This window comes from Lygodium microphyllum, unplaced genomic scaffold (genome assembly GCF_053477565.2).
Source record: "Lygodium microphyllum isolate KBCC unplaced genomic scaffold, Lygodium_microphyllum_v1.1.10 scaffold_67, whole genome shotgun sequence".
In the NCBI taxonomy this organism is placed as follows: domain Eukaryota; kingdom Viridiplantae; phylum Streptophyta; class Polypodiopsida; order Schizaeales; family Lygodiaceae; genus Lygodium; species Lygodium microphyllum.
This window is the reverse complement of record NW_028229550.1, coordinates 65,678-88,711: the sequence shown is the minus strand read 5'-3', so window position 1 is coordinate 88,711 and position 23,034 is coordinate 65,678. Positions and strand designations below refer to the sequence as shown.

The window sequence follows — 23,034 nt, the reverse complement described above, 5'->3', positions numbered from 1 at the left end:
CACTATCTGCATTACTTTGAGAATATTTTCCCGATCTCAATCTACCTGTCCATGGCGAAGAATGTGAACCACTGCTAGAGGATGCTCCAAGTCCACTAATATTTTGTGACTGCTGCTGTGAATTCTGTGCAGCATTACCATTTTGTGCATCTACATCATCAATCACATTTACTGGTTTATACTAGCTACTCATCTCATCAAAAACAACATCTCTGCTCACTGTAAACTTACGAGTAGAAGGGTTATAACATCTATACCCTTTTTGCTGCAGAGAGTAACCAATAAAGATGCACTTCTCAGCTTTTGGATCCAACTTGGATCTCAACTCATCTGGCACATGTACATAGGCAATGCAACCAAAAATTTTCAAATGAGAAATATCTAGTTTCCTACCAGTATACCTCTCCTCTGGAGTCATTCCATGTATTGCTGCAGTGGGAGTCCTGTTCATTATGTAGACTGCTGTAGCAACTGCTTCAGCCCAATAAAAATCTGGCAAGTCTTTCTCATTGAGCATGGCACGAGATACCTCTCCAATATGCGTGTTTTTCCTTTCTGCAATTCCATTTTGTTGTGGGGTATGACTGCATGAATATTGCTGCTTTATGCCATGCTCCTGCAGGAACCTTGCAAACTCATTTGAGAGGTACTCTCCCCCTCCATCTGACCTTAGGCATTTTATTTGCAGACCTGTTTCTTTTTCAACCATAGCTTTAAGAGTTTTGAAATGCCCAAAAACTTCACTTTTCTTTTTCATAAAATACACCCAAAATTTTCTGCTATAGTCATCAATAAAACTGACAAAATAATGACAGCCTCCAAGAGATGCAGCTTTAGTAGTCCACACATCAGAGTGGATTAATTCCAATGGCTTCTTACTCTCTTGAACATGTCTAGGAAATGGTTTCCTTGCCTGTTTTCCAAATTGACAGGCTTCACATACCTTATGCATTTCTGCAATCTTGAATTTGGGCAATCCTGCAACAATATTTTGGGCCTACATTGATTTAAGTCGCTGTACATTAACATGACCAATGCGTTTATGCCAGATATCAATATCTGCAACTACACCGGTCCCATGTGCAAACATTGCTACACTCAATTCAGACATGTTTGCATCCAATGTAAACATTCTACCCTTCTTCTTTCCTTTTGCTATCAAGCAACCTTTATTTTTTATATCCTCAACAAAGCATCCATGAGGATTAAATTTGACCTGCAAGCCTTGTTCAACCATTTGACCAACAGAAACCAGATTCTTGGTGATATTCGGGACATGAAATACATCGGACAAGTATTTCTTTTTCCCATCCTACATAGACAAAGGAATTTTTCCAATCTGCACAATAGGATGTGCAGTATCATCACCAGTCTCCACAAATCCTGGTTTTTCCATTTTTCTTGCATCTTCCATCCATTTTGCATGACCTGTCATGTGGTTTGATGCACCTGAGTCAACATACCATACATCATTGCTTTCTTCTGCACTTGTCACAGAATTATTCATGTGCTGCACCATAAACAAGTGCTCATTTCTGTCATCACCCTGTCTACTAGAAGATGCATAATTCCCTTGTTGTAGTTTTCCATTCATGATGTCATTCTGCTTTTTATAGCAATCTTTAGCCATATGACCCATTTTACCACAGTAGTAGCATTCAACATTACTGTTTGCATTTTGGCCTCTTTGCCATCCACCACGACCTCTTTGGCTCCCCCTGCCTCTAGAGTTACCACGTCCTCCTCCATAGGACTGGTTTTCTTGAGTTTGCTGCATATTCTGATTTCTACCACGGTCTCCTCTACCTCTGCCTCTACCTCTTCCAGCATTTAAGTAGAAGACAGCTTCTTTTGAAGTTCCTCCTGAAGAAGATGCACCACCATTTCTCTGCTCCTCAGAAATTAGAAGAGCAATCAACTCCTCAAAATCAGGAAATCTTTCACGGACGGAAATGGATATTCGGAACTGTGCATAATCCTTTCCTAGACCATTCAAGGTCACAGAAACTAAATCATCATCTTCCACTGGTGACCCAATGGAAACAAGTGCATCTGCAATCTTCTTCACCTTCATGTGGTAGTCATTGATGCTCATATTTTCTCTTTGCACATTGTGCAACTCTTGCTTGAGCTACATTTTCCTGGCTTGCATATTTGTGCTATACATTTTTGACAAAGTATCCCATGCCTCCTTTGGCGTACTTGCATCCTGAATATGCACAATCATAGAGTCTGAAATACTGATAGATAGCCAGTACATAACTTTCCTAGCTCTCTCATGCCATGCTTTGAATGCCTGCATTTGCTGTTGATTGGGAACATCAGGAAGAACTGGTTCTTCTTCATTTCCTGCAACAAATTCCCAATATCCTTTTCCCATAAGGAAATTCATCATTCTAAACTTCCATGCTTGGAAGTTGTTCTTGTCAAGCTTTTCAGTGACAATCTGTGAAAGAGAATCAGACGCCATTACAGAACACTGCAAAAAATTCTGTCACTGCAAAAAACACAGCTTCACCCTCACAAGGGAAAATCTGCAAAACTGGCGAAAGTGGTATTTGACCACACAATCACTTCCTAGTGACGATTTTGCATCAACAGGCAACAGGGATGAGAAGATCGATTACCATCTACCTTGGATCTTGCAATGGAGGTTCCTGAAGTTGAAAAGCTAAGGGCTACAACAGAGGTCATTAAGGAAGAGCATCCAGTCCTCCTCACAGAAGCTCCACTGAGTCCCAAGGCCAATAGAGAGAAGATGACACAAATAATGTTTGATACATTCAATGTGCGTGCTATAACTGCTAGATATTTTTCTTGTGATATAAGGAATCGTCATTGCTCAGATCAACATCTTTTTCATGCCATAAGGACTTGCAATTTTTGAGATTAGCAACTTTTTGTCAGATAAGCAGATTGTACTTGCTCAGATCAACAACTTAACTGATAAGGCCACAGACAGTCACCATAGGGCTTCTCCCAATTCCCTCTTTCAGGATGTGTTTTCACAAAGGAAGCTGCATATAAGATTCTTATCTAATGCAAATGCTTGGTGGACTAAAGGTATGCAGAACATAGAAGAAGACTACTAGTTGATCCTCATGCCATGGAGGAGCCCATAGGTCATTAGTAGACATCGACAATCCATTGTCTCAAAATCCAAACAGTGTTTAGAGCCAGTACTTTCTGAATGCTGAGATAGAAAGGACAACTGACATGGATCTTACACGCTTGTATCCAGAGCATGAGAGTTTCTTCCAAAATTCTTATTGCCAGGCCATGCTACGTAGGATTTTACTATTATGGTCACTTACGCACCCTCACTACAACTATCAATAAGGGATGCATGAATTACTTGCTCCACTTCTTTATGTTCTTCATATTGATATTATGCACCTCTCGCAAATTAAGCAGCAAAATGAAGACCTTTTTTATGACAGGTTTGAGGGCCACTGCTATCTTATATCCTGGGAAATAGAAAGCAGCAAACTAGCCAACATATGATGTTCTATAACATATATGCCGTGCCCAACAGTAAACGTTGTGAAGAATGGTAAGAGATTAGGACCCCTTGTGATGAACCCCACTTGAAGGTGGACGAGACAGGTCTTGATTTCAAAATCATGGTGTTAGGAAGTGACACATATGGAGCTGAAGGAGAGCTTGGTGCTCTTCTATCTGCTAGGTTTGTTGAACATGATGCCTATATAATGTTTGATGCTTTCATGACTGGGAAAGGTTGGGGAGTCAAAATGGCAGAGTACTTTTTACCCACAAATGGGTCTACCTCTATCACTGGTCTGTCTCCTGTGCTTGAAGCATCGTACTCAATCCATAGAGTCCTGGCTGCTGCTGCTGACTTGACACTGTATAACTATCTCATGGAGCTCTGGGTGGAACCATAGTTTTTTGCTATGAGATGGTTGAGGGTTCTTTTTGGTAGAGAATTTGACCTTGATAAGATTCTTTTGTTGTGGGATGGAATCTTTTTGGTGGTGAACAAAAATGAATCTTGGACAAGCAAGGAAGGCACTGGTAGTTTTTAGCATTCATCAAGGAGCGATTTTGTTTTGGCAGTAGTAGTGTCTATGCTTTTGTACCTACAGCAGACACTATTAGCTGCTCCAAGTGCCACAGATTGTCTTAAGAAACTCTTGAATTTTCCTTCTGATACTGATGTCGAGATTCTTATCGAGAGTGCAAAACTACTTACACGAGTGGTTGAGCACACAACTAGGATTGTACCTTCTTCAGGGCAGTTTATGGCTATGTATGAAAATGGAAAATCTAGTTGAGCAACGAGATCTTCCTGAGGGTAGACACTATGCAGTTTGGGAGGATCCATTAAAAAAAAACCATACTACTTGTTTGCTTTAGTGTCTGGGCCACTTTTCTGGGGAAAAAGGAGGTGTGTTGTAGGCCTGGGGAAGAGGAGGAAAAAAAGAGACTACTTTGATTCAGACTTTAAAAAAATTTCTTGGATTCAGAGGACAGTTCAAATAGTAGCTTAGATTATGAAACATCGGACATGGTGGTTGCAGAGATGAAAGCGTGCACATAGTTTATTTTATTACTGTACTATCTGAGGTTGTAAGCGCACATTTTAGACAATCTTCATCATACAGTACTGATCAGCAAACAACCTACAGAGTGTTCCTCTCTCTAAAATAGCAAGAGTCTAGTCTTCAGCATACAGATTATCTTGGTGCTTCCTATATAGTACTGATCAATAGACAACCTGTAGATCATCTCTCTCTGAAATAGCAAGAGTCTCTTCAACATATAACATATTAGCTCAATGGTAAGGTGGATGATGATAAGAAGCTGGCCTAAGAAATTCTTACACCAAGTCACTGATACAGTTTGAGTTTATAGCATGAGAAGATTGATTATATTGTAGCTCCATATGAGGCTGATGCATAGATGACCTTCTTGTCAATAAATGGTCTTGTGGACATTGTGATAACAGAGGACTCTGACATGATACCATTTGGATGTCTGAAGGTTATGTTCAAGATGCACAAATATGGCCAAGGTGTTGAATTTTAGTGCGACGACCTTGTGAAAAATAGAGATTTGAACTTTACAAGCTTTACCAAGCAGATGCTAATGGAGATGTGTATTCTGAGTCGTTGTGATTATCTGCCCCATCACTGTTTGATAAAAGCATCTAACCATGTATAATCTTCTTCCACAATGTTTGACTAACTTCTAACGACAGTTCTATTCTTGCTTTCTAACTCTTGTACAAGAGAGGCTGGAGTCATCCTGGGAGCTCTTATGCCCTGATGTTTCATAAGCATGTACAAGGGCCTCAGGAGAGAGCTGTTGTAGCTCATGTCCAATTCTGACTCCATGAGTAAATGCAGTACTTTTCACAGGTTCAAAAGGAACTTCTTCAAGTGCAGCCCCTGTAGAGCTTCCACCAGTGCTACAAGCCACTTGACCAACAGGTTGACATATTATATAAGCCTTCAACTAAACCTGAAGTAATAGACGTCTTTGTCAAGACGTTTACTGGAGATGCTCCCAATCAGATGTAGCTGACTGTATGTCTCATATTATCTGAAATTGAGCTTTCAAATTGAATCTGATCTCGCTATATTGATCTTCTATCTTGAAATTTGTCAAGGTCTTCTGTAGATGCGACTTTTCTTTCAAAAACCCTTTGACATCTTTGGTGAACCCGACGTGAAAGCATTGCATTTAAATTTTAGGATGAGAGATACTTCAACATCAGTTTCAGCCTCTTTTACGATTCCTGCTTTGTCCTCTACTTCAGCTTCATCATTGACTTCTTCTTCAAGTACTTCTACGGATGATTTAAAGCAGATTTTGCAAAATATGTCTATGTATATGTAGCTTCAAAATCAGCATACATAATTGTACATGTAACAGAAGCAGCAGTTACATCAACAACAGTTGTCTCAGCAAAGGCAACTATATTCGGAGCAAGAGAATGCAAACAACGCGACTAAGGCGATTGAAGCAATTGAGAATGAAAATAAGCTATTTGATGGCTGTAATGTTTCGACTTATTTGAAGACGTATGAGATCAAGATGGGATTTTTTGGAGTACCAACAGGACTTATGAGTAAATATTTCCTTCGCCTTGTCAGACCCACCTTGAGGGTAAAAGTGACTGATCTTTTCCTTCAAAATTTGCATTGGCAAGATTTTAAGAAGGCCTTGGAAGAGGAGTATTTTCTTGAGGACTTTGGGATGGCTACACGGCGATCATTTTGAGAGTGGATCTACATGCCAAACAAAGGTCTAGCTGCTTCAAAATTGATACGAGAATTTGAAGAGAGGTATAGTTAGCTTGATGCCATTGAACAAAGAGCATCGTATGTTGAGAAAGTTGAGCTTTTCTTGCAAGCTGCAGATCCTGCTCTTCAGGAAGAATTAGGAGAGCTTCTTGAGGATCGCACGAAGCCTATGGGTCTTAAAACAGATTGGCAAGATGCCCAGGATGCGATCTCGACTTTGACCAAGAGGCAGATATGAAAGACCTGCCTACAGAATGGATCCATGACATTGGCGCCATCTTCTGCTCCTATGCCGACTTCTATCCCTGTCATTTCTTCTCTTCCTGAACCAATTACTTGGCCTATGCCAGTGCCTACTATTTCTAATCCTCCTGTTCCAAGACCGATGCTGGCTCCTTCTGCTCCAAAACCATCCACTCTGTTAGTTCCTTCCTCTCTTGATGACATAATCAAAGGCATAACGGATTTGACACTGGAGTCAGTTAAAGCAGAATTGGTGGGGAAATTGAAAAAGCTGTTTGCTTCAACTGCGCCTACTATTTCTTCTAGTGCTCCTATTGCACCTATAGGAGTGCTCCTAGTGTACTTAGGAGAGATCGAATATGTATTTGGTGTGATAGTACAGACCATCAACATTGCAGGGATTGTGAATCTTTTCAAGATACAAGGAGGAAGAATTTGGTATTTTGGGGACAAGATGGCAAGATCTGGTTGATTGAAACAGGAGCTCCGCTTGCTACCAATTTTGGGAAAGGCGGAATGAAGAAATTAGTAGATGATATGACTGCTATATTTCTTATGTGGCAGCTAGAGGAGATGCTTTTGCATATGGAGTCCAGATTGAGAAAGGTTTAGAGAATCAGTCAGCATTATGGACCTAAGCTATGGAGACGGAAAACAAGGGGAAAATTCAACAGACTATTTTGACTAGTGCAGGTTCTAGCATCAGATCTGAGACAGGTTGGGATTCGCCTGTTGACAGGTACACTATTTATGCCTACTTGGCTAAGTCTCACGGAGCAGATGTACTTGTTGAGGAGAAGTCTAAGAGAGATGAAGAGAATCCAAATGTAGCTAAAAATACTAGAGGGGGTGAGTTTGTTACTCCACGTACTGCAGGGCCGTCTTTGAGACCAAGGCCAGAACGACAGATGGAAGATGCTCAAAAGAAAGAAAAGAGGCAAGAGCCTAGAGAGAGAAAGCAGCCAGGGTTTAGATTGATGTCCGATATTGAGACATCTACGGACATGAAGAAGATCTTTAATGACAAAATACTTGGCAGTGAGGTGGCTTTTACTATTTCTAAGGTTTTGGGCATCTCGAAAAGAGAGTTTCAAGATCAGTTCCAAGAAGTCCTGAAGAGAAAAAGACATGCATTTCCTACTACTGATACACAAGGAGTTTTGATTGGGGAGTTGGATGAGGACGAGGATGAGGTTATGGTTGAAAATGCTTCTATTTTTCCGCAAACAGAGAAGAGGGTTCAGCCTATGCATTATGCTGAAACTGATGAGCCTATCTTGGTACCACGTAGTCATTTTTTGCGGAGTCATTGGGCTAGGGCAACTACAAAAACAATGGTAAACATTGGAGAGAAACATGTGCCTTATGTTGCTTTGGTGGATCATGGTTAAGAGATTAATCTCATAGTTCGTGGAGTTTATGAAAGTAATAGATGGCCTATGAATGCAGAGCATGGGTGGCGTATGAGAGCCGCCAGCAATACTGCAGGTGATTTGTATGCTACCTATCCTAGTGTCAGGATTTCTATTGGAGATATAGAGGAGGATTTTCATTTCTTTGTGCAAGATTCATGCTCCTATCCCATAATTCTTGGACAGCCATTCATCACAGAGATGCACATGGAGACAAAAGTGATGGATGATGGATCTGCTTATGCACAGATTCGCAGTTTAGATGGTATGAGAGTAGTCCAGTTTATGGCTGTGTGTGTAAATCATGCTAGAAACATGGATACTCTTTGAGATGCACCTTTGCCCACTGTGAGGGATTCGGGTTTTCATTAGGTACCGCAGACGACGGTGGTACAGAGCAAAGGAGAATGGAGTTCTCGCCTCCTAGCAGCAGTGTTTTCTCCTCCAATTTTGTTGGAATTTAAGCAAACAGTTCGATGAGTTATCAGAAGATTTCTAAGTTGCCTAGAGCTTCCAGGCAGTACATATGCAGGAATGAGAAAAAATTGAAAAATGCAGGTATTTTAGAGGATGATGAGCATATAGATGGGATGTATGATAGTATGGTTTGTGCAAATACGATGACAGAGATGGAAAATATGCTGAAAACTGATATACAGAGTTGTTATAGTAATGTATTAGTGTAGTCCCTGGACATGTTTCATGAAATTTCAGATTTTGTGTCATAGATAGAGTTAGAGGTTGAGGTGACTCAGCAAAAAGTGTTGAGTGCTGAAGAAATTCAGCAAACAGAGTTTTCGGCTGATTATGATCAACCTCCAAAGACATAGAGGGCTGAAAACTTTCAGCCAACAGAGTGTACTACTGAAATATTTTAGCATCCAGAGTTTAGGGATGTTCCTATGCAGTCCATAGAGTAGAGGGCTGAGGATATTCAGCCACCAGACTGCAGAATTGTTGATTTACAGTAAGATTTGAGTAATGCAGAGGATCATAATGAAGCAAGGGTTGATACAAAATACAAGACTGTGGATAAGAAGGTGAAGCCAGTAGCTGGACCGCTTCCATCTAACAGTGATCAACAAATAGAGAGGGCTGCCAAGCAGCTAATTTTGAGGAATCCAGAGCATATAGGCCATAAGTTTTCAACAGAGACTCTTGCTGAATTAAAAATTGGAAATGGTGATTTCTTGCTACCCTCAGAGAAGAAATGCTTTCAGGATATGCTTGAGCGACATGGAAGGGGGTTTGCTTTTTTCTCGCATGAGATTGGATGTGTGAATCCATATATTATTGCCCCTATGGTGATCTTTACTATTCCTCATTATCCATGGAACCTCCGACCTATTCCAGTGCCTAGGGCACACTTGCCAAAGTTAATTGACTTGTTGAATGAGAAAATCAGGATGGGAATCCTAGAGCCATCATCTGCACCATACTCAAATAGGTGGTTTACAGTTCCAAAGAAGAATGGTACTCTCCAATTTATACAGGACATGCAGCCAGTAAACAGAGTTACTATCAGAAATATTGGTATAGGTCCAATTGTGGATGAGTTTGCAGAAGCATTTGTTGGGCGTGCCATCTATTCTTTAGGTGACTTGTATTCGGGATATGATCAGCTTTAGCTAGCTTTGGAAAGCAGGGACAGAACCACTATGAGAAATCCTATTGGGCTTGTCAGGATGTGTACCTTGCCTCAAGGTGCCATTAATTCTATTGTGCATATGATGAATGCCGTGCATAAGGTCCTTCGTGAGTATATGCCTTTCTTGGATGATGTGCCCATTAAGGGGTGTGCAGAAGAAGAGAAGAATGAGAGTCTAAATGAGCAGGGATGCAGATACTTTGTGGCTGATCATATTTCAGCTTGTGAAAAGATTTTGGCCAGGTTAGAAGAAGTGAACTTGACACTATCAGGGCAAAAATCTATTTTTGGAGTAAATGAGGTTGTCATTGTTGGACATATGTGTGGGTATTATGGCAGGAAACCTTCACCTAAGAAGGTGGATGCTATAGGCAAGATTACGAAGTATTATTCTACCACTTCAGAGGTACGGAGATTTATTGGAGCTTGTGTGTTTTACATGATTTGGATACCCCATTTTGCACACATAGCAGATTGTTTATATTAGCTGCTTTGAAAGGGGCAGAAATTTTATTGGGATGAGAGCCACACTAGAGCCATGCAAAAATTGAAGAATTTATTGCAGATTGCTCCTACTCTCAAGAAAGTGGATTATAATTGCAGAAGGCCTATTGTATTGACAATTGACACTAGTCCAATTAGCATAGGTTGGGCTGTGGGTCAAGATGATGCAGATGGAAACATGTATGCTATTCGGTTTGGAGCGAAAGTCCTAAATGAGAGATAGAGGAGGTATCCGCAAATCAAGAGGGAGTTACTGGGAATTGTTACGGCTCTCAAATGTGACAAGGAGCACTTTATTGAAGCCTCAGTTGTGGTAGAGACAGATTGCTTGCCATTGATAGGTATGATTACGAGTTTCTCTACTCCGGATATAGCTATGCTGAGATGGATTGCATACATCGAATCATTAAATCCAGAATTTAAACACATAGTAGTGAAGGATAATCCAGTGGCGGATATGCTATCTAGAGCCAGATATGATGATGAGGAGACACTACTTGCAAAAGAGGATGATGCAAAAATTTCAGCCGCTATGGTTGATCATGTTTGCCATGTCTATGATATTGTGGCTTTTATAGAAGAACTCTATGTTGGATATTGGTTTGCAGATTGGAAAATATCTTAGTACACTAAGCAAAAGAGATGAATGGACAGATGAAGAGTTCAAGACGATAAGAAGAAAAGCCTATGGTTATTTTCTCAAGGACGGATTTCTTTGGAAGCACCCAAAGAAAAGAGGTGGATTACCCTTGTGAGTTGTCTGCGATAAAGAGACCCAGTTACAGGTGATGAGGGAGTTTCATGAGAGTCCTTGGGCTGGTCATAGAGGAGTGTGGGCTACTTATGAGAAAATCAAGGAAAAATATTGGTGGAAAGGCATATACAGAGATGTTTCTCGCTTTGTAGAGACTTGCAGAGATTGTCAGATGTATTCCATAGTGTGTCATCGAGATGAGCTTCATCCGACCTATCCTCTATGCATTCATTATAAGTGGATAGTTGACTTGGTTACTATGCCTATGGGTCTATGGCAGATGAGATATATTGTTTTGGCTAGAGAGGATCTTACCAATCATGTTGAGGGTAGACCTTTGAGAACGAAGACCACTAGTGCAGTGTGTAAATTCTTATTGAAAGAAATTTTTTGCAAGTATGGCTGTGTTGGTAAGATCACTACAAATCGCGGTGAATTGGATGCAGATGAAGCTAGGGAGTTTTTTTCTCAACTAGGAATCAAGTTGGCTCTAACCACAGCATACAATCCAAAGGGAAATGGGAAGAGTGAAAGAGGGCATCTGCTGATAGTGAAAGCATTAGCCAAAGCATGCAGAGGACAGATTGGAGAATGGCCAAGACTTCTACCATTTGCTTTGTGGGCTGATTGTACGACTCATAGTGTTACCACAGGATATATGCCCGCAGAGTTGATGTATGGTAAGAAACCAGTTATGCCGACTGAGACTTGTGCTTTGACTTGGTCAGTTTTACCTTGGCAGGAGGATTTGATGAGAGAAGAGCTCTTAGCTCTTCAGATCCGGCAATTGGAGAGAAGACCAGAGGATATTCAGCTAGCTATTGACAGGTTGAAGGTTGCTAGACTAAGAAATAAGGACAGGTTTGATAGCAGGCATCGCTTGCGGCCCAAGAGCAATAGAAGAGGGAGACTGGGTATTAGCCTTTGATAGCAGCCTTGAAAATCAGCATACTGCACTTCAAAAGATGGTGAAAAGATTTTTTGGTCCGTACATATTCAGACATGTCTTTGATAATGCAACATATGAGCTGACAGAATTGGATGGGACAGTGCTTAGAGTGCCTATTGCAAGAAAAAGAATCAAGATTTTTAAGAAAAGAGATAATGAGGATTATGCATTGGAAGAAATTGCAAGAGAAGAGCAACGAGAAGAAACTCCAATAGAAGAGATAGATGATATGACAGATAACCTTGTTGTTATACTGGAAATCCACAATGAAGAGATTGATCTGTTCGTGGAACTTGACGACAATGATCATGGGTAGTTGGCCCATCCGGAGGATGTGCAGGATCAGAGGGGGTGGATGTCATACTGCTGCGCATCAGAAGTAAACCACCAAAAAGTTGTGTGTGTGACATTTGTTACTTTGTACATACTTAGCCGTTGTGTTTGCATTTTTGTTCTGCGTGAGCAGTATAGTGGAGAGAGGTTTGGAAGTGAATATATTTGTGGGAAGCATAGTGGTGGATATGTTTGGGAAGTTTGGCTCAGTTTCAGAAGCATTAGAAGATCGATTACCATCTACCTTGGATCTTGCAATGGAGGTTCCTGAAGTTGAAAAGCTAAGGGCTGCAACAAAGGTCATTAAGGAAGAGCATCCAGTCCTCCTCACAGAAGTTCCACTGAATCCCAAGGCCAATAGAGAGAAGATGACACAAATAATGTTTGATACATTCAATGTGCCTGCTATAACTGCTGGATATTTTTCTTGTGATATAAGGAATCTTCGTTGCTCAGATCAACATCTTTTCCATGCCATAAGGACTTGCAGTTTTTGAGATTAGCAACTTTTTGTCAGATAAGCAGATTGCAGTTTCTCAGATCAACAACTTAACTGATAAGGCCACAAATAGTCACCACAGGGCTTCTCCCAATTCCTTCTTTCAGGATGTGTTTTCACAAAGGTAGCTGCATATAAGATTCTTATCTAATGAAAATGCTTGGTGGACTAAAGGTATGCAAAACTCAGAAGAAGATTGCTAGTTGATCCTCATGCCATGGAGGAGCCCATAGATCATTAGCAGACATCGACAATCCATTGTCTCAAAATCCAGACAATGTTTGGAGCCAATACTTTCAGAATGTTGAGATAGAAAGGAGGCAAACATACTAGGAATATGCATAAGAAGTCTGGTAGGAGACGCAGGAGTGAGCCCTTCGCATTGGTCCATTTGGATGCTTGTGGGCCCATGCCCTATCAGTCTATGGCTGGTGCAAAGTATTTTGTGACGTTCATTGACTATTTTTCATGTAAAGTCTGGGCTTACCCCATTAAGCTTAAGTCAAATGTCTTGGTTGTGTTTCAGAGATGGCTTGCATTGGTTGAGAACTAGACTAGGCATAGGCTAAAATGCCTTAGGACTGACAATGGGGGAGAATATGTGTCATGTGCAATGGGAGACCTCTCGCGGCGGGTTCCACGGTCCACCTTCCCGGCGCGGTTAACAACCCCCTTGCTTAGGGTCAGGCAGGTAGTCGGGGGTAACTGAAGCTGCCTCTCCCTTCAGGCCTTCAACCTGAAGCATTAGATATCCTTTTATCCTTTAATTCTTTGAGCAAACAAAGCAAAATAGTGCTCTTAAAATTGTTACAAGCACAATCATTTCCATTGGTCGTTATTTGGCCAACTGCTAAGGAGCAAATCCTTCTTTCCGAATGTATCCAACACTCAATCCGAGATCAATTGTGACTTGGCAAGATCCCCAAGGGTTTGTCTGTTAACCCTTATATCTTTGGGTTAGGACCATACCCTATTAATCCAACTTAACCAAAACCTTAAGTGCTATTAGCAGTAAATATGTTATTTCAATTTACTGATTGGTCCTTTTCTTCCAAGAAAATATTTATTCCCCGTATTCTTGGTCACTTTTACCCAAGAAAGTACTATATCAAGACAATTATTCATCCTCTTGCAAGATAAACTTGCGTAAGAATCTGCCAATGTCATTTTGAGGATTTGGCCATTCCCTTGTGATCAAATCACAAGATCATGCGACTTTGCAACTTGTTGTACGAGTGTCGCATCTAATCCATGGGACTATTCTACACATCAACGGCGTCTTCTAATCACCGTATCATGATTAGATATAACAATCCATTCCTGATTGCATTAGGCCGACATTGTCGATCCTAGGGTTCCAAGTTCAAACCGAGTTTCATCTTTTTAGCGAGAGATCCTTAGGGTAAAAACCTAGATCATTTCTCGCAGGTATGTCCTACTATCCCTTCATTCCGTGAATGTGGGCAAGTCTTTAGGTTTAAGAGTTTCAATTTTTTGGCAATAAGAGCGATTAGGTAATGTCCTCAACGTGCTAACCCTAATTAGCTCTTTGGGATATGTTGCATTGAATTAACCCTTCCTAAACGAGTCGCTCACCATTTCTAGGTGTTTAGGTTTAACCAATTTTACTTGTCTATTGTTGAGGATAATTACACTACCATTTTCGTAACCACATGATTCAATGGCTATGTATAAGTTGATTTACAAACCCTAAATTCTCGGGTTAAAATCAAAGCATAGGTTAAGTTATAGCATAATTCCAATTGATCATCCTATAACATGCAAACAAGATTCATGCTACTAAGCTTTAGGATTTTATGTTTAAACGTGCAGCCTTTTTCTACTTTCATTTCCTAATGAATTTGTCGTATGCTGAACTTACACAACCTTTCGTTGATTTGAGTTTTTAGGCCACTTGCCTAGAGTTAAATCTTCTTCATGCAGCCCTAGCAATTTCCTACAGTTGCTAGTAACTTTCTTTAATAATCATTTCGAAAAAGATGTTCAATAATGCGATATGCAGTTTATTCCTTCCATGCTTAATCGAAGTGTACTATCATAATTCCGTTTTGTAAAAATGGGCATTAAGTAATCTAATTTCATTACTTTGCAATGCATAAAATCCACTTGCTAGAAATGCATAGAAATCTTATGCTCACTTTATTTTGTTTGTTTTATTGAAAAATACTAATGAACAAATCCCTCAATTGTGATCTATTAGCCAAAGTATTTTCAATTGAAAAAAAAAGCATCCTTATTCCTCAAATGATCCATGCATAATTGAAATATTACGATGTTAAACAAATTAGGAAGAAGAATCTGGACTTGTGGTGAAATGTCCACATGGATGTTAGGAGACGATCCTCCTGTGGTTGCGCCTTGTGCTTTCTTAGGAGCCATCGCGAATGCAGCCTTTTCGTCTTGGATGCAGATTTATGATCTTGGCCGTCTCCTTCACATGCGAAACTTCCTTTGTGATTCGGCCTCCTTGATTAATTTCTCCGTCTTTTGGAACCGGCTTTAGAAGGCTTTATAGGATTCCTCTTTAAACTTCAAGGAAGAAGGGTTGTAAAAGATTGCTTTGGGAAGGCAATAAAAAGGGGATTTTAAAAGATCCCGAAATATCTAGAATCTGCTTGAGAGGGCAATAGGAAAGAGCCACGGGAAGAGTTTTAGAACTCGGGCTAGTGGAAGCTTTGTGGGGAACCCAAGGGGGGAAGAAGGGCTTAACTCCGAGGTTAGATGAGTTTTTAAAGGGCCTTAGGTGAAATGAAAAAAAAAGGGGGGAAAAAGGGTGTTTGTGAAGGCCAATAAAAAGGGGGTTCTAAGGGACTCCGAGATTAAGATGAACCTTTGAGGAAATTGCAATATAAAAAGGGACTCAAAGGACCCTAAAGCATTATGTGGGGGGGGGGGGGGGGGGAACCACGGGGAGGGTTTTAAATCCTGGGGAGGGGGGGTTTAAAATTGCTCTTGGTGGAAAAAAGGGGGGAAAGGATTAAAAAAAAAACCTTCTAGAGGAAGGCTTTAAGGAAGCCATAGGAAGGGGGGCTTAGCTCCTCCCCTTAGAAGCTTCCAAAGCTTCTAGGAAAAAAAACACGTGGTGTTGGGATAGCCGCCAGACGAATTCAGATGGCGGCGTTCCGGTGGCTACGGAGGCAGTCTCCCCTCTCCTTCTCTTGGCCAGGCAGTGTTATGCAGCACCTCCCTCCTCCCAGCAACACATGGCTCTCACCTCCCTCACGTCTAGTGGCAATATGGCCATCTCCCAGCTCACGGCAGCGTCTCAATGCCTCCTCCTCTCTCAACGGCAGCGTTAGCAGTGTGTCGGCTCCCCCTCTTGCTACTCCCCTCCCACAGGATTTTATAGCTGAGGGGAGGGAATTCTTGCCGCCCCCACGCGGCCATAATGCATGGCTTTCTTCCTTCTGCAAGCTCTAGTAAGGAGCTTGCTCAGCCTTGCTATTCCCCTCTCCTCCAACACGACAACCGGCTAGGATAAAGGGAGAAAAAAAATTTACCATAATTCTAACCATTATTCTTTTGGATTTTTTTTGTAAGAGGAGGTTCTCGTGAGGAGTGCGGTTTAGAGATCGGAATTGTTACAAAAGAAGCTGTTAATTTCAACCCCCACTCTCAAAAGGGTTGATTATTCAAATGGCCAACCCATCATCATTACTGTGGATAGAAGTCCCAGTGGGATAGGATGGGGTGTTGGCCAAGAGGATCTTGAAGGTTACGAGTATGCAATTCGTTTTGGAGCAACAGTTCTCAATAAACGTCAAAGAAGGTATGCACAAGTAAAAAGGGAATTGTGGGGACTTGTAACAGCATTAAAGTGTGATCGTGAATACTTTATAGGTGCTTTTGTAGTGGTAGCAATTGATTATCTTCCACTCTTGGGCATGACTACCAACTGCTCTACACCCGACATTGCTATGCTAAGATAGATTGCATATACTAAATCTCGCAACCCTGAATTAAAGCATATTGCAAGAAAGGAAAATCCAGTTGCTGACATGCTATCATGTGCAAGATATGACAATGAAGAAGAGCTTATGGAAGAAGATGAAGCTGGAGAATTCATACTTAAAGACTTTCATTCTATGGATGCTGAAAATATCTTTTTAGTTACTGCATATACTGGTCCAAAGTTGATGAAAACAACAGGGTGGTCAACTAGAAGCTAGCATGCTCATTGCATTGCTCAAGTTCTAGTTCATTTCCTTCAAGAAGATTATGAAGAAGTTGGCTAAAGTCGGCCAATATTTGAGCACAATGAAGAAGAATGAACTTGGAGTGATGAGGAGTTCAAGCATATCAAGAGGAAAGCTTATGGTTTTTTTTCTTAAAGAAGGACATCTATGGAAGCATGCAAAGAAGAAGAAAGGAGCACATGTTCGAGTTGTAGGTAACAAAAGGTTGCAACGACAAATAATAAAAGAATTTCATGAAAGGTTGTGGGAAGCATAGAGACATATGGGGAATATTTATTAAAGTCAAAGAAAAATATTGGTGGCAAAACATGTATCGGGACATAGCACATTTTGTTGAAACATGTTATGTGTGTCAGATGTATTCTATGGTCAAGCATTCAGATGGGTTACAATTGACTTATCCCTTGTCTATACATTATAGATGGGTTAGTGATCTTATAACCCTACCTATAGAATATTGAATATGCAATATTTAGTGCTTGCAAGAGAGGATCTAACCAATCAAGTTGAGGGAACAACCTTAGCAACCAAATCCATTCAAGTTGTTTGTCATTTTTTTCTTGAAGAAGTGTTTTGTAGATATGGTTGTGTGGGTAAAGTAACTGTAGATAGAGGAGTGTTGGATGCTGATGAGGTATGCAACTTCTTTGCTCAATTGGCTATTAAGTTGGCTTTAACATCATCCTACAACCCTGAAGGCAATGGGAAAAGTAAGAGAGGGGACTAGCCTATTCTCAAAGCTCTAGCAAAGTCTTGTAGAGAAAAGATAAAAATTGACCTAAAATGAAACCTTTTTCATTATGGGCTCACCGAACTACTCACAGTAGAGTGACTGGCTATATGCTAGCTGAATGCATGGACAACAACCAATTATGCCAATTGAAGAATCTATTCTCACATACAGTCTTCTACCTTGGGAGGATGGCATCAGTAGAGAGAAGAGTTACTGACTTTGCGCATATGGCAGCTAGAAAGAAGGCCTGAAGATGTTCAAGCAGCTATTGAGAAGCTAAAGACAACAAGACTAAAGAACAAAAGAAGATTTGGTAAGAGACATCAAATTCAACCAAGAGCAATTCAAGAAAATGACTGGGTGTTTATCTATAAGAGTAGCCTAGAGAATCTTGAAGCTTCTTTCAAGCTATCGGAAACAGGAGTTTTTGAAATACAGAGGTCTTACTGAGTGGGATGAAACAAAAGATTCCTCTAGAGGCCCTATCGAGCTACCTGAAACCAAGGACTCCTCTGAAGGCCCTGTTGAGGTTCCTAAAACTAAGGACTCCTCTGGAGGCCCTGTCGAGGTGCCTAAAACTAAGGACTCTTCTGTAACACAATCAGACTAGAAGATGCCAAAGATTTAGGGTTTTTTGAAACCCATCTTTTCCCAACTCTTTGTTTGGTTTGTAACCATTCTGTAAATCTTTGCTTTGCGCAAGAATTTAAATATCTATATTTTCTTCTTTGGGTAACAATTTGTATAGTCCTTGCTAAAGATGATGTATTGCTTGATGTGGTTGTATCTTTAAGCTCGAATTTATGCTAGATTTGTCGATAGAACCATTGAAAGACCTCTAATAAATTGTTGGCTTTGTGTCTTCCACCTCCATGTCTTGTGTGTCTGAAATATTTTGTTCTCGCTTAAAGCATTGGTTTGGCCCATATGTGGTAAAGGTCGTTCATGACAATGCCACATACTCACTGGCTGAATTGGATGGAACAAGCGTAAAGATACCCATAGTCGGAAAAAGAATCAATCTCTTCAAATGAAGAGAAAGTTCAACATATGAGCTAGAAGACTTGAATATAATTCAAGAGCATGAAGACATAGAGGAAGAAGAAGAGGCAGAAGATGAACACATTGACATGGCAGAAGATACTTCTTCTAACACTGCAAATCCGTAAGACTTTGGCACATGCCAGAGGATGTGCAGGTTAGGAGGGGGTGGATATCGTGCCGCTACATGCACACCGTATACAAAAATCTAGAGTGTCGCTTCCTTTTAGATTTACAGAGCCAATGCCACTTTAGGCATTAGTGTTAGTGTCCATGTTTCAAAATATTAGATTTTTTTGGACAAATTTTTAGTCTATTTTTGATATTTTAGATATTATCTATTATAAAAATCCATAAAACTATAGACAACTTCTAGATTAGGATGACATATAAAAGAAAACATGTAGCTTTCAGCCAATTTGAGAGGATTTTATGAAAAAAGAGAGATTGACAAAATCGGGTGATGTGCAATCACTATTGTTAGGTAGTGAACAACACTCCAAAGTGGGAGATAAAGGAGTGATCCACTGAATTTTGGCTAGGTGTCTTGGTATTTAACCCCCTTTCGGAGCTAATGGAGGCATCAGATTGGCGATTTGAGCAGCATAGAGGAATGCATTATTTTGTACACGTTTTTGTCTATTAGAGTTATATTTTCTCATAATGTTGAAAGAAACTGACAGGCTTCATCTCTGTTAGTATTATTCTATATTTTCTAACTCTTTTTGGGAGTATTCTTCTACATTTTCAATCTCTTCCAACCCATTCTCTTCCGTCTACTCCTCTCCCTAAATCTATCTTCACCTTGATGTCTCTTATCTTCAAGAACTTGGCTTGAAACCATAAATTGTGCTTTATTTGGGCCATACAAAAGAGTTACAATAAAGTGTACAATGCTCGTCAAAATGAAGGTAAAGTGTACTTGAATCCATAAGTTTGACACCTAAAATAAATACAAGAGCGCATAATGAAAGTGACGTTACAATCATGGCAAGATACAAAGGATGATAATAACATAGTGCACAGAAAATGCCTACATAAATCACATGACCAAAAAACAAGAGGATGTGCGCTCCACGGATCCAAGGGTGAGCTATAGATCCTCGCCATCCGAAAGCTCTCATCCCTCCATGAAGAAGTATCAAACGCACTCTGCAAAGAAAGAAACAACTACACATCAGTCCACCATACAATAATGCATTTTAATTAAAATTTGTAACTAGGGACAAGAAAGATGAGTGATTTGCTGGGCCACCATGTCCATACAATCAGTCAATTAATGCAGTGAGACCGTGTCTCTCTACATATCGAGTCTCTAGGCCGGTGGGATCACGATTTGTAATGGAGTGTTGCAAAGAAAACAAAATAAAACTATTAGAAACACGATTGTTAGTACAAGGGATACTACAAAAAAATAAGCAAGTAGAACAAAAGAAAAACTTACAAAGTCCTCTAGATAATTCCTGTGGCCGCCACTCCCAAGATGATGGACCACTCCTACTTTCAATCATGCCCTTGCCGCCTCGCGCTACTGTCTTTAACATCCTAGAGAATCTGTAGCCTCCTCCTTGAATCAATGCCAATCATCTGGATCTAGCCACTCGGGCTTTTAGGCCCCACTCTTAAGTGCCTTATGTGCATTCGATCATCTGTGTAACATGTACGCATGCAAGCACTCCATCATCTAGTATGTGGAAAACCTATTTGCTACGACGGGCACCGAAAACTCCTCATGCAAGGATGCTACTACGTAGTCCTTTCTCCCCTCGGATATGTTTTTTCAATGATCCAAGACATTGTGCAAAAAAAACTTGTTGGCACAACGCTCTCATATGAGCCATCACCCTCTTCCCCTCATCATTCATGATGATGACTCATGTCATATCATCTACAAGGTATTCGTACCCCTCTGGGATATCCTAAGATGTGTTCTCTCCCACTTGTGACCATGCTCCTAGGCATATTTAGGAGACCCCTGTACATCTGGTGTATCTACAGGGGTAGTATCTCTTAAAGTAGTACCCATAGGGTTGCCACCTGCGGATGGCTAAGTAAAAGCTAGAGTGAATGGAGTAGACATCCCCACAAGTGTGACAAATCCCATAGGTGACACAACTCTAGCAAAACGATGAGATGGAGACATTGCATTGGTACGTCCACAACAATGACATGAGCCATGCTCTCTCGAACTTGCATGAGAGTGAGGAGTAGCATCTGTATCCCAAGTTGACCTCGGGCTCATTGCATCCACGTCTCCGCAGCATCCCCAAGAACCACTCCCTCTGTGCGGCTCAAGTTTGGAGCGTCGACCTTGTCTTTGGAAATTGAAGAATCAGAGCACACCGAAGTAAATCTAATAGGATGCCATGATGGTATCGGAGACAGCTCCTAGTCCACTATATGTCTGAATCAAGCCATTTGATCTGGAGACATACGTGTGAAGATATCCTGTAGCTCTTCCTTGCTCATCCCTCAACTCATCATGTGGATCCAAATATTCACAAAGGTCACCTACATAAACAAAAATTGATGTTAGCATAATCAATATAAATCAAGAAAAGCACAATAATATAAATCTTTAAAAAATGATTTCACTTAAAACACATATCTTGTGTACCCTTATAAGCGATTCATCAATGAATTGAGTATATGTATACTCCAAGTATGAAGTACCCTATGGTCCCATATCAATCTCCTGACACAACTCTGCATACACTGAAAGGTCGATAGATAGGTCACCACAAAAGGATGAGTCCACCTCATTCTCAAAGAATTCTTGGACTCCTATATTTCCATCATTGTTACCCAATTCTGGCTCCTCTACATGCTCCAAGCTTTTAGCGGCATCCACCCCTTGCAATATCGACCCCTCTATTTGCATAATGTCCTCATGAATGCTGGGAGCTTTGCTTTGATCATATACTCTCGCACTTCAAGGAGCTAAAGGTACAACATACCACCATCGAGGTTGTCAGAGGTTTGGATAGAAAAACACCTATTCAGAATCATATACAAAAACGATTCACTTTCTCCTCCATTGCAACATTCATTCTTTTTTCTACCCCATTTTCAACCACCACATCTTTGGTTAGTCTATCATTGTCCTTTGCAACCATAACATACTGTTGTCTGAATCCACTATTGGTCGCCACTGTGAGATATGCACTAACACCTCATACACAAACCAACCTTCAACCATGCTACCTTTTGGCCGAGATATTGTCACACAAAGCCTTTCATGGTTTTCCTGAAGCGCTCTAGGAAGATCCATCACGTATGGACAAGTCGAGTAATCTCCACTTCATCTACAAGATGCACCAGAAGGTGGGTTTGTATCGTGAGCATGCTGGTGGGCATGTATTTCTCAAAGAGACAAACCGTCTCCACTACTCCCCGCCTTGCAGATTCAATAGAGGATGTCTTGATCTCCTTCTGTGAGATCCATTGCATTGAATTTTACAATTTGTAAATTGCCTCGCGTATTTCTCGAGTAAGACATCATGTGATCGCAATCGGTAGTACAAACTGCCACAAATAAAGAAGTGTTAGGAAAAATGAATACACTTCAAATAGCAAAATAAGCAGGTCAATTGCAATCCTCTAGGTGTACAAACCTAATATATCTTATGCATATCATGGGATTTTAGCCTTGATAATTGGTCGTCTTTAGAAAAGCACACCTGAGAGAACGCATCATACTTGTCAGAGTGTGGATAGACTTGATAATTTGCTTCACAATGCGCTCTTTGTTAATGGAAAAAACCCAAGGAGCACGAGGTAGCTGCAAGCAACCATCAGCACTCTCGACTGCAGCCAAAGCGCCTCCATCTTGCCTACCTCCTTCAAACACATTCGTGTCCCTGTACTATCTCTCTTTCCTGTGATGTGGTCCCATAGTAAGCTGCCCACATTCTTGAAAATATGCATGGGATCCAACAAGTGGTTAATCTATAAGTGGGTCCAATAGGCCAACTCATAGAAAACTGAGAACCATTGCATTCCATTTGGATGTGACTCCGTGTGAACCATTTTTAGCTCGTACTAGCTTTGGGCATTCATTCATGTTGGAGGTCATCCAAGAAAACCTTCCCTCATTCCATGACCCTCTAGCAAGAAAGTGGCATGTCCTTGATATTCCATATTTTTCATGGTTCGTGACCTAAGGTAACCAAACTTATCCCAACACCTCTATCTAGTGAATACAAACTTGAACGAGCTATGATAGATATTACCAATAAGAACAGAAGCCTACTTATCTGAGCACTCTCATTGAATCTCGAATAGTCATGCATGGTCCACATGAGAATGGCTCGAATATTGGTGGACCTTTAACCGGACCGTTGACCATTGTGCTTGCTCATGTCTTCCATGGTGATCCCCTCCTCCCACAAAATCTTAAGCTCATCGATTAATGGACGAAGATACACATCCA

At 40.7% G+C, this 23,034-nt stretch overlaps 1 pseudogene; it reads left to right on the top strand.

Annotated features, from left to right (window-relative positions):
* Positions 1-2,647: 2,647 nt before the first annotated feature.
* Positions 2,648-12,739, top strand: LOC148008810 (uncharacterized; annotated as a pseudogene).
* The last annotated feature ends 10,295 nt before the right edge of the window (positions 12,740-23,034 follow it).